The sequence below is a fragment of the Halichoerus grypus genome, chromosome X, assembly GCF_964656455.1.
Source record: "Halichoerus grypus chromosome X, mHalGry1.hap1.1, whole genome shotgun sequence".
Classification (NCBI taxonomy): Eukaryota; Metazoa; Chordata; class Mammalia; order Carnivora; family Phocidae; genus Halichoerus; species Halichoerus grypus.
Genome location: NC_135727.1, coordinates 27,826,195 through 27,838,268, shown reverse-complemented (window position 1 = coordinate 27,838,268; position 12,074 = coordinate 27,826,195). Strand labels below are relative to the sequence as shown.

The window sequence follows — 12,074 nt, the reverse complement described above, 5'->3', positions numbered from 1 at the left end:
TTCAAGTGTGTTAGTCCCTTGAAGTTCAAGGAACAAAGGCACAATCAGGGCACTTGGGTGAGGAGAGAAGTAACCCTCCAGTGTAAGACTATGTGGGGAAGTAGGGAAATACAGGAAATGGTCTCAGTGGCTTCACAGTCAGGCACTGTGTGGACCTTAAAGATCTTTTAGGATGTGCAGTTTTAGTAACTGAATAGCAACCCTAAAGATCCAGCAAGTAACCAGGCAAGTAGATATCTATTACTTTCAACTCTAATCATTACTTCACATCTTCAACTTTTCACTTTTTCTCTGTTTTTCTCTTTCTAGTTACATCTTTCTATGTTCCCACGCTCCTACAAATGACTTGATAGTCTCTCTCTCTCTCTCCCTCTCTCTCTCTCTAACTATCTCTCTGCTTATTTGTAGCTTCTGATTATTATAATATCCTGTGTCTCTAGGTTCTTGCCCACTCTTCCATCTACTGACACTCAGATTGACATCTCCTGACTTCCATCTACTGACACTCATGTGTGTGTTTTTCATACACGTGCCACAACACAAAGAATCGAAATGGGCTGGACTGTCACTGTCAAGTTCAGAGTACCCCTTTTAGGAGAACGCTTATGCTAAGCCACCCATAGATCACTGACCTGTCTAGATGACTGATTTTGGGTAAGGCCCAATCAGTCGTGGCTGAGATGGTACAGTCATCTGTCATAAAGCATGGTAGTGACCCGTGGGAAATTTCTCAGAAGGAGCCATGCGAGTGACGTCTCACATTGGGTAGTATATCTGGTTTCACCTTTCATGGTCTGTCCACCAAGCTGGAGATAAAAAGGTGGTAGTTTACACACATTTGGGAAATAATGAGTAGATCAGTATATTGGTCTGCTAGGGCTGCCATAGCAAAATACCATAGACTGGGTGGCTTAAACCACAAATAGTAATTTTCTCACAGTTCTGGGGTCTAGAGGTCCAAGATCAAGGTATCAGCAGATTTGGTTTCTCCTGAACTTCTCTCCTTGGCTTGCAGATGGCTGTCCTCTCACTGTGTCCTCACATGGTCTTTCCTCTGTGTGTCCACATCCCTGGTTTTTCTCCATGTGTCCAATTTCCTCTTCTTATAAGAAGAGTCAGATTGGATTAGGACCCACCCTAATGACCTCATTTTAACTTAATTCCCTCTTCGAAGGCACTATCTCCCAATACAGTCATATTCTGAGGTACTGGAGGTCTGGGCTTTACCATATGAATTTGTGGGGGGACACAATTCAGCCCATAACAATCATCATGACTGAAGAGGAATTGAGGGAATGGGAGAAGGAAATAAGTTTTGTTAAGCACCTGCTATGGGAGGTACTATGCTAGGGGCTTCTATAAGGCCTTTCTTATATGAGTCTCCAAAGAACTCCCATGAGAATGGCACTTGTCATTTGAATTTTACAGAAAAAGAAACTGAAGACCAAACAGCTTAAGATTATACAGTAACTGAGTTGAAATTCAACCTCAGCTGTGAATGACTCCCAAGCCAGCATCTTTGCCACCACACACTGCCACCTCCCAGGGCTACTTAGAGGGGTCCCTTCAGAAATGTAAGAATTGACTCTATATTGCCACTTATTGCATGGCATATTGCTACATATTGACATTCAGAGAAGACCCTAAACATCAAGGCAAAGAGTATGATAGAGAATCATTGAAGTATTTGAATCGAGAAGAAAAAATAGTGGTACAGAAAGTGATGTTTTAGGGAATCTAGTAAGAGCTGACTTATATTGAGTGTTTGCATCAGACATTGTAATAAAAGCTTTACATGAATTAACTTATTTACTCATCACAACCTTATGAAATAGATATTATTATCTCCATTTTACAGAGGAAGAGATTGAGACAGAAATGGTCAGTAACTTGCCCAAAGGTCACACAGTTTGTGAGTGGCAGAGCTGAGATTTAAACACAAGTAGTCTGGCTCAGAATTAACCTGTTACAATGCATGAAGGATGAAATATAGGAAAAAGAGTCTGGACAGAGTGAGACCAATTTAAAGGTTATTGTAAAGTCTTGGTTCGAGATGACAAGGGCTGGATCAGGGAGACAGAAGTGGAAAAGAAAGGAAGGGATGGATTTGGGAGACACTAGTGAAGGATCTCTGCCTCTCACTGTTAGGAATGGGACATCTGCAGGGAAGGAGAAAGACAGAGTTGCTTGTCTGCCAGGTCTTTCTAAAAACTACCCCTAGGTTCCCTGCCTATTCATCCATGACTAAAACAGAAGGAAAAGCAGAACAGAATCCTGCAGGTGTGTTTCTCTAAAGCAGTAGCCTAAACCCACATGACTTCTTTTTCCAATCAAAAGATAGTAATTTTCTAATCTCAAAGGAGAGGCACTTGCCCCCACCAAACAAGAGTCTAACTACCATCTATTGTGTTTACTGATGATTTATACACAATGGTTTCCTTAGCAACGAGAAACTAACAACTTGGTTGTCTGGAGTTAAAATGAAATTTCTAACATCTCAGAAATTATATTCTAAAAGGATTGCAATATCTCAGACAGAATCATGCATTTTGCCTAGTATTAAAGAAAATTGAATGTACTTGAACAAAGATATTAGAAGTGGCTTTTATGAACACTGACAATCTCTAGACTAACCAAAGGGCACACATTTCAAAAAAATTATGGAGATTTCATGGAAAAAGGTGGAAACTAGATTAATTGTTGACAATCTTCAAAATAGCTCAGTTTCTCATAACAAAATTACCTCTTTTTTTCCCCACATCATATTCATTCATTTGAAAATGAAGGGGAAAAGAGAAGGAAACAAAGGTTTGGTGCCTCCTACCTAGGTGCTTCCACACACATGATATCTTTTTAGTCTAAAGATGGCATTTCACCCATTCATTCAACCTAATCATTTTGTTTCCTGCCTCCAGGAAAGGTATTTCCTAATGAACACACTTGACTTTCAGAGAAAAAACTGGGGGCCAAGTGTAGCCAGTCCATCGGGTGACTATGTATTGATTGGCATTCAAGGATGGAGGCAGGTCTGGCAGCAGTCAGGGTAGTTGGGGCTCCAGTGACCTAATGGCCAAAATGGTCATTGCTTCAAGGCAAAGCCATGTGGCTCTCTAGCACAGACTGCAAGAATGTCAGAATAGCACTGAGGCAAACAGCTCTGCCAAAGCTTGGTGCCACACTGATGATACCCTCCAGACAGAATGGATAGAAAGCAAAGGGCCTTCTATCTTCCAAGGCCTCTGCGGGAACCTGGGAGTGATGACTGAGAGATGTGAAGACCATGATACATAGCAAATTATCTCAGATGAGAATCTCTTGACCTGCAAATATTTCATTTTTTAAATTAGTGATTATAGGTGGAAAATCACAATCAGGACACATTTTATCAAATATACCAATTTCTAAATGCTGGGAATTAGTACTGAGCTGGATATTGGGGGAGGCCTGAAGACCAGTTGTGCTTTCTCTTCTTTATTTCTTTACAAGAGAGCTATTATCAGGACAATTCATTGTGAAGCACTATTACTTTAAAGAGAAAAACTTGGTCGGCCTTTCCTTCCCCCGGCCAAATTCAATACGAATCATCACCATCATCTCTGTCTGTGTGAAGCCCCTTGAGCAAGATCATTCATCCAAAAGCAACAAAGTGGCCCCTCTCTCAACTTTGCTCTGCCCAATGTCCTGAGTCCCCCCATGAAACTGTACCTAGTTCTTCAGCACTTAATTTTCCTCTCCAGTCCTTCTCAATACTTGTTTTCTCTTGCAAGAAAACTCATTGCTAGCAATAAATTTCAAGATGCTACCATGCATTCAAGAGGCAGTGTTTTGCTAAAATGAAATCACATTCTCTGGAGATGGACAGTTCTGGATTTTAGCCATTTTATTCATTACATGAACTTAAGTAATTTTATCTGTGAGTCTCAGTTTCTTTGCCTATGTAATGGGGGAAATAATGTATTACCTCATAGGTTGTTGCAAGGATTAATTGAGGCAATGCACATAAAGAGTGTAGCAGAGTGCTGAGTAAGTATTTGATCTAATGTTAGGCGTTAAAATATTAAAATTAATAAATGTAACCTATGGAAAATGTTTATCTTTTTCTGTCCTATTTTGCTCTCCATTATAACAAACCTAAAGGAATAATGAGAACCCATTATAGGAATCCATATTTTTTCATGTTTCTCCCACTCACAGCAAGTCAGCCCCTTTCCTGCACCTTGGGAAGTAACTCAAAACTGATTTTGACTCAGGCCTTTTTTTTTTAAAGACTGTATTTATTTATTGGGGTGGTGCAGAGGGAGAAGCGGGCTCCCCACTGAGCACGGAGCCAGACGCAGGGCTCAGTCCCAGGACTCTGGGCTCATGACCTGAGCCAAAGGCGGACACTTAATCGACTGAACCATCCAGGCGCCCCTTGATGCAGGTCTTCATAGTTGTATATGAGTGTGATGCATGGCTCTGGGTTTAATCATTCAGATATATCAGGTTCGGTCTAGGGCATTAATACCGAAATACCAAGTACATTAAGCATAGATTTCCCTGGTCACAGGCTCAGACATGCTTTAAAAAAGTATCTTCCTCTGAGCCACCACCATTCTGCCTAATACAGAGAATTCCAGCCAGTTATGTCCAGGTAAGTTCAGCAATTTCCCAGTCAGTTTAAGTTGGATACTCAGTCATAATCACTCTTTTCCTCCTTGGTTCAATCCCTTCCTCAGGATCAGTGATCAGCTCTGGGGATGTTTGGTAAGGAGGCAGCAGCTAAAGGGAATGCCCCTGTATTGGCCTTGCTTTCTTACTGCTGCAGATGTAACTCATCCCATCTGTTCCTAGGCACACATTTTGCACGATGCTCCCTTGAATTCTCTATCAGTTGATGTTTGCTGTTTAACAAGCTACCTCAAAACTTAGTAGATTAAAATAACAACCTTTTATTTAGCTCACAACTCTGTGGGTAAGCAATTTGGGCTGGACTCAGCTGGACTCATTTACGCATCTACAGTCAGCTGGCAGTCAAGGACCTCATTCACATGTCTGGAGATTGGCTGGCTGTCAGCTGGGATGAGAGAGTAAGCTGGACCACATGTCTTTCATAATCCAACAAGCTGATCACAGAGTGATCTGGAATCCCAACGGAAGCAAGAGAAGGCAAACCCTAATATGTAAGCACTCCTTTAAGTTTCTACTAGCCATCATGTTTTGTTGCCTTGTTGGCCAAATCAAGCAACATGGCCAAGCTTACAGTCAATGTGAAGGATGATATCAAAGAGTATAGAAACAGAAAGTCATGAATAAATGAGAATTAGGGGCGCCTGAGTGTGCAGTCAGTTGAGCATCTGTCTCTTGGTTTCAGCTCAGGTAGTGATCTCAGAGTCACGCTCTCAGGGTTGTGAAATCGAGCCCTGCATCAGGCTCCATGCTGAGCCCAGAGTCTGCTCAGGACTCTCTCACCTGCTCCCTCTGCCCCTCCCCCCACACCCACGTGCTTGCTTTCTCTAAAATAAATAAATCTTTAAAAAAAATTAAAAATAAAAAAATTAGAATTAACCTGCCACAAATGGAAATTGCTTGTTTTATTTATTTATTTTTTTAGAGGGAGAAAGGGTGCACACCCTTGTGCGTGCGAGCAGTGGTGGGGGTGGGGGAGGAGAGAGAGAATCTTAAGGGGCTGACACAGGGCTCGATCTCACGACCCTGAGATCATGACCTGAGCTGAAATCAAGAGTCAGATGCATAACCAACTGAACTACCCAGGTGCTCCAGAAATTGCTTGTTTTATAATCATTTAACTCCCACTTAGCTCCCACTTAGCTCTCTTGTGTTGATGAGCCAGTGAAAGGTATTTTATATCTCAATTCATGGCAGAGACTATTGAAATCATACACGGAATCTTCTTATCCTGGATAAAAGCACCTTAGAAACACATTGGTTCTCTTTCCCTCATATAACCTCCCCCCAGTCAATTCAGGGAACCACAGGACATTTTCATATGGTCTCCCACATTTGTGGAGGGTTCATAGAACTTAGGGGATGGGAGTTGGCAGGTAGTAAGAGTAGTGGAGACTTATCTTTTTTTTTTTTTTTTTTAAGATTTTATTTATTTGACAGAGAGAGAGACAGCGAGAGAGGGAACACAAGCAGGGGGAGAGGGAGAGGGAGAAGCAGGCCTCCTGCCGAGCAGAGAGCCCGATGCGGGGCTCGATCCCAGGACCCTGGGATCATGACCTGAGCCGAAGGCAGTCACTTAACTGACTGAGCCACCCAGGCGCCCTGAGTGGAGACGTATCTTTGACCTTTTCTTGCCTAGACCTGTCACACAGTACAGCTCTACCATAAGACTGCTACACTGGATTGAAAGGAAGTGGATTGCTCAACCAGGCTTCCCAGTTCACTAGTCCTCACCTAGGATATAAAGCTCAAATCACTCCTCCTTTGATTTCTTCAACCTTTAACTGGGATTTTCATCATGTTTTACTACCTTTCATATTTGGCCCAACAGGATGGGGGGATAGAATACAAGAACCTCCAAATACATGTCTAACTCTCTTTCTGCCTCTCCAAAACTCTTTGTGCTTATTGCTCCCTGCTTGAAAAGTCTGTTTCATGTGTGCATGCATGCACATGCACACACATGTTGCACATGTGATGGACATGGGGAGAGTATGAAAAGGCAGGAGAAAATGTTCACATTGATCTTGTATTCTTTCTAACTCTTTTCTCAATTATATTTAAAAAGTGGCTTTTTTTCTTTTTGAGCTTAGGAGCTAAAAATTGGTCACCTTTATTTTTGGAGCTTATCCTAATAACTACCCCCTATGAATTCTGGAAGCTGTTATTCTGGATGCACAGATCCCAGTCAGAGACTTAGTTCCCTTCTGAATTCTGCCATAACTGAAGGCAGAGCCTCCACAGAGGTCAGATAAGTCTTGCAATGGCCTTGCATACCTTGGTGGGGAGCAGTAGGGAGGGGAGACTTGTGTTGAGGAATCCAAATGCAATGATTTACTATGGAGAAAAATGTAGAGGCATAATATCTTCAAGTATTAACGGATGGGTTTTTATAGATAAAGCTGTGGATTACAAAACCCAACATTTTTGAGAGAGAAAAAGGTTTTGAGTTTCAAAAGTTTAGACTTAGTACAAAGACTTAGAGCACAAAGGTTATCTCATAAACAAGGGAGCTGGGAAGAATTTATGGTGAAAGAAGAGCTGATTTTCCACATCCAAAATGAAATTAAGTTCAATTGGCTAATGAAGGGAGGAGAGTTGAAAGTCATTTCTGGGAAGAGGGGTGATAGAAACCCCTGAAATATTTGGGGAATATTGAGAGCAGAGACCTGTGCTTAACTTCCCTGATGAAGCTCAAGAAAGCAGCAAGTTTTGCAAAAATGGTGGCCAGAAAGGTCTAGATATAGAGGACCAAAAAGTCTTCCAAATCTCCTAAGACCCCAGAGAGTGATGGGAAGATATGTCAAAGTTATCTGTGCCCTCAAGAAGGGTACAAATGACTGAGAGATGGGTAGGGGCCTTGTAATTTTAATAAGGAAACAGTGAATTCCGTATCAACAGAGCAATGTACATCTGGTCAGACTGTGGACATTAGGAGACACTGCAATAGGGATAAAGACCAACAATTGAAATATAAACAGGAGCTAAATTCCCCTGCTCAGACACCAAAAGAAAACAGAGAATGATCACAGACAAAATACCCTGCTTTCCACTTTGGTACTTAGATGCTACCCCATAGGAAAAAAAAATGGAGAACAAAACCTTGCTTTTTACTAGGTTATTACTTGAAAAAAAATGTTTAATCATACATTTGACTAGTAGTAACTTTTTTTAATTGTCAACATTAAGGTTTCCGAGACCAAACAGAATATGGGCTACAAATGATATTGGTAAAGGAGAATCACACCTTTACATACTTGAATTTGACTATGAAAATCATACCTACGACAGGTTTTCTATTGCTGCTATAGTAAGTCACCACAAATTTAGTGGCTTAAAACAACACAAATTTATTATCTCATAGTTCTGGAGATCAGAAGTTCTAAAATAAAGATGTCAATAAAGCTGTATTCCTTCTTTAGGCTCTAGAGGAGAATCTGTAGCTGTTTCCTTAACTTTTCTGTCTTCTAGAGACAAATTTTGGTCCTTGGCTCATAGCCCCTTCCTTCCACCTTCCAGCAGCATAGCATCTTTCCCCACTTCCCCCCCCTCCCCTCATCATATCTCTTGCTTTGACTCAGACTCTCCTTTCTCTTATAAGGACCCTTGTGATTATATTGGGCCCACCCACATAATCAGGATAATCTCCCCAACTCAAGATGCTTAACTTAATCACATCTGCAAAGTCCACTTTGCCATCTAACATTCACAGGTTTCAGGGATTAGGATATGGATATCTTTAAAGGGCCATTATTCTCACCTATCACACAGGATAATCTGAGCTATGACCCAAGATCCAGGAAGATTCACCCTTTTATGGATCATTTTTGGTAAGGACCCATAAAGCCAAATGCTTAGGAGCACATTCTTCTATACAAGGCTAATGATCAAAGCTGATCTTCAGGCATTATGGATTGATAAGGCCCTCCCAGTTGTTCATAGTCAGAATCTGTACTGATTGGTTGGTGCCTGCACTATATCAGTTGTTAAATACTTTGACTCTCACCCTTGGTGACAATGACAAGTTGAGAAGTGCCACCCTGACAGTGTGAGCAATTAGAGTAAATCCCTAGAGCAAGACAGCCTACAGAGCTAAATGGGCTGAATAAGGCAGAGATTTGGAGGATTAGGTGGATGAAGGAGGTAAATAAAAATGATTGCTTTCTATACATATGTCTTGGATAACATCCAAAACAGGCTAGTGTTTCCAGCAATTAAAAAGCATGTAGTACATATCTTCATGTCCTCTTCCTTGTGATTTCCAAAGAAGATATAGGTGACTAATTCCCAGACCCCAAGTGACATATTCATTCATTCAACCATCTTCAGTGTCTGCTCAGTGTTGGGAGTTATTCTAGGTGCTGGAGATGCTGTGGTAAACAGGACCAGATAGTCTGCCACAAGGCTTTCAAACTTCAGTGTACATCAGGATTGTTTAATAAAATATAGCTTCAAGAGCTGTCCTAAAAAGACAGGTTCCTGAGCCCCTCTCTGGGAGTCTTTTTCAGAGGGCTTGGGGCAACTCAGGAATTATCATATTATAAATTACTGACAGTTGTAAGTGGGAATGTTCTTGTGAAAAGGGCTTACAGAGAGGAACTCATCACAATGGCAATGGCATAAAAGAATCCTCAAGGCTAATCACTTACCATCTATCTTCATTTCTGCTGAACCATCCTATGTGTTGGGTCATACAAATACAATGAGACTCAGTTTACGTAAATGCTAACATGTTTACAGCCTCTCATCTTCATTTGGAATTCCCATGTGGTCATTTGTTACTTTTGGTCAAAACCATAAATCTTATATCATTGTCTGCTTATTTATTGCAATAACTCTTGGAATAGTCTAGATCAAAAAGTAGTGAGTCTCTAGATCAGAAGATACTCTTCATGGTTTTACTTAGAAGGCAGACTGATCATTTTGACTTTCAACTATTACATCAAAGACAGGCTGTGCTTTATTGTGCTAGAAGTCTTATTTGTATTGATGGCTAGGACACTCAGGAAGTTTGACATCTCTAGGTAAAACATGTTCCACTGACAGATTCTTCTACAGGAAATTGGCCCACACACAGTCCTTGTTAAGTTGACAGTGAAACACATGATTCTACTTTCCTAGCTATAGTTCTTTAGACTATAGATGGACACTGAAACCAGAGAAGTTCAGCCACAGACTTATAACTGACCTATGGCATGGCCTGGCATAAAGAGATCAGCCCTGAAAGAGGTGAACTAAGTCACTAATTTCCTTTCTTGGTAGTTTAAACAAAAAGCCACAGAAAAGTCACAGGGTAATTGCAAGTTAGCTATAGGAACTGAACTGAAATGTCATTAACAAGGCAAATCCAGGTTTTGTGCAGCATAGATCTTATACCGTTGGGGCAGGGCAGAAGAATTTGTAGAAAAAGAAACAAAATTTGAAACTAGGTACAAGGCCTGGGAAGGGACTCTTGGAAGTGAGGAGCCATGAAGCTTGCATTCTTTAAGTAGTAGTGTACGAGAGCCAACTCATATCCATTTATGAAGGACAAAAGTTATATTTTCAGAATTTAGCAAGCTCATTGATGTCATATTGGTAGCTTGAAATCAGCCATGGGTGGAAATATTCAAGCCACATAAATTGGAAAATGTGACAGATCAGGACATTTCCCTCTCCTCTACTCCAAGAGCCAGTTATTAAACACCAGTACGTTACTGCATTTGCTTCTTGATAGGAAAGAACCTATGGCCATCAGGTTGATTCAGTTGGTGGGACAGTCATTAGGAACCATGTGTAAAATGAGTTAGCAAAAGATGCCAGAAGAAAGGAGAAAATAGAGTAGATTCACAGAGAGAAGCAAAGAGATAATGAGAGAGACTCCATCCCTGAGAATCTCCTTTCTGGATGATATTTTAGTTTAGTTACCAGTCCCAATGAGGCCTAGCTACATTTCATTTTCTCTATTTGGATTTGAATGCCACTTTCCTTTGTCAAATCACCCTCCCTTTACTTGAATTAGCCTGAGTGGGCCTCTATTCCTTGCGACCAAAATAACTTTAACCTACAATATTAATGAGACTAGGGAAAAATCAAAGATTCTTTATGAAATTGGCTCTTCAGTCACAGACTAGAGCTCTTCCCCAAGCCAAGAATCTTACAAATATGTTTCATTGAGTGGGAAGTTATGGATTACTTGAAGGAAACCTAACCCTTTCTTGATAAATAACTATTTTGAATATATGAAGTTTGAGATGCCTATTAGATATGAAAATGGAGATTTCAAGTTAACAGTTATAAATCTTGAGGTTAGAGGAGAAATCGGGGTTGGATATGCAAATTTGGGGTCATCGGCATATAGACAGTACTGAAAGTCAGGGGACTAAATAAAATCATTCAGAGAGAGTGTATAGATAGAGAAGAAAAGGTGGGCCAGCCCTGAGTCCTGGGGCATTTCTACATTTAGAAATAGGGCAGAGGAAAGGAGCCAGCAAAGCAGATTAAGAATGAACAGCCACTAGTTTTGAAGGAAATATGGTGTCCTAGAAAACAAAAAAAGAAGTGGTTCAAGAATAAGGTAGTGGTCAATTGTGTCGGATGTTTACAAGAGATCTATTAACTGTGCCGGAACTGACGATGCAGAACAGAGAGAAGACAATGGCAGGTGAAAAGTCCTTGAGAAGTCAAGAGCAGATGGGATCCAGAGCACAAATGGAGGGATTGCCTTTGATAGAAACAAAGAATATACAGAAGTAGGTTAGATAGATTTAATAGTAGAAAGGTGAGGGGAACCCCCATATGATAATGTGGTTTTTGAGGGGGGTGTTTTAGAAGTTTCAGCAGAGAGGAAAATGAATGAAGTGACTGTTTCAAAGAGGAGAAAGGCAAATATGCAAAGACAGTATAACAGAATTCCCAGGCTGTTAAGTTTGAAATTTGAGGACACGAATTTAAAAGGAGACCAGGTAGCACATGGACTAGTTTTCTATTGATGCCATGACAAATGGCCACAAACTTAATGGTTTAAAACAACACAAATTTATCTCACAGCTCTGTAAGTCAGAAGTCCACTGTGGGTCCCATTGGGATAAAGTCAAGATATCTGCAGGACTGGCTTCCTTTCTGGAGGCTCTATGATTTTTCCCTTTCCAGCATGTCGTGGGATACCCACATTCATGGCCCCCTTTCTCCATCTTCAAAACCAGCAACAGCAGGAGTCCTTATGCTACGTCTCTCTCTAACCACAGCTGAGAACACTGCTCCATTTTTAAGGACTCATGGATTTAGATTGGGCCCACCTGGATAATCCAAATTAATCTCCCCCATCTCAAGGTCTTAATCACATCTGCAAAGCCCTTTTGCCATATAAGGTAACATTCACGGGTTACTGAGATTAGGACATGGCTATCTTTGGGGGGGCATTTTTC

At 40.9% G+C, this 12,074-nt stretch overlaps 1 long non-coding RNA gene across 3 annotated transcripts in view; it reads right to left on the bottom strand.

The window, feature by feature from the left end:
• Positions 1-12,074, bottom strand: part of LOC144380441 (uncharacterized) — a 197,669-nt gene that overhangs the window by 148,231 nt on the left and 37,364 nt on the right. Inside the window, exon 4 of one of the 3 annotated variants that reach the window (XR_013444595.1) lies at positions 641-806. The exons of the other annotated variants lie outside the window; for them this stretch is intronic. This is a non-coding gene — a long non-coding RNA (uncharacterized LOC144380441). Of the gene's footprint in view, positions 1-640; positions 807-12,074 lie in introns of those variants that run through there. 3 annotated transcript variants of the gene reach the window in all.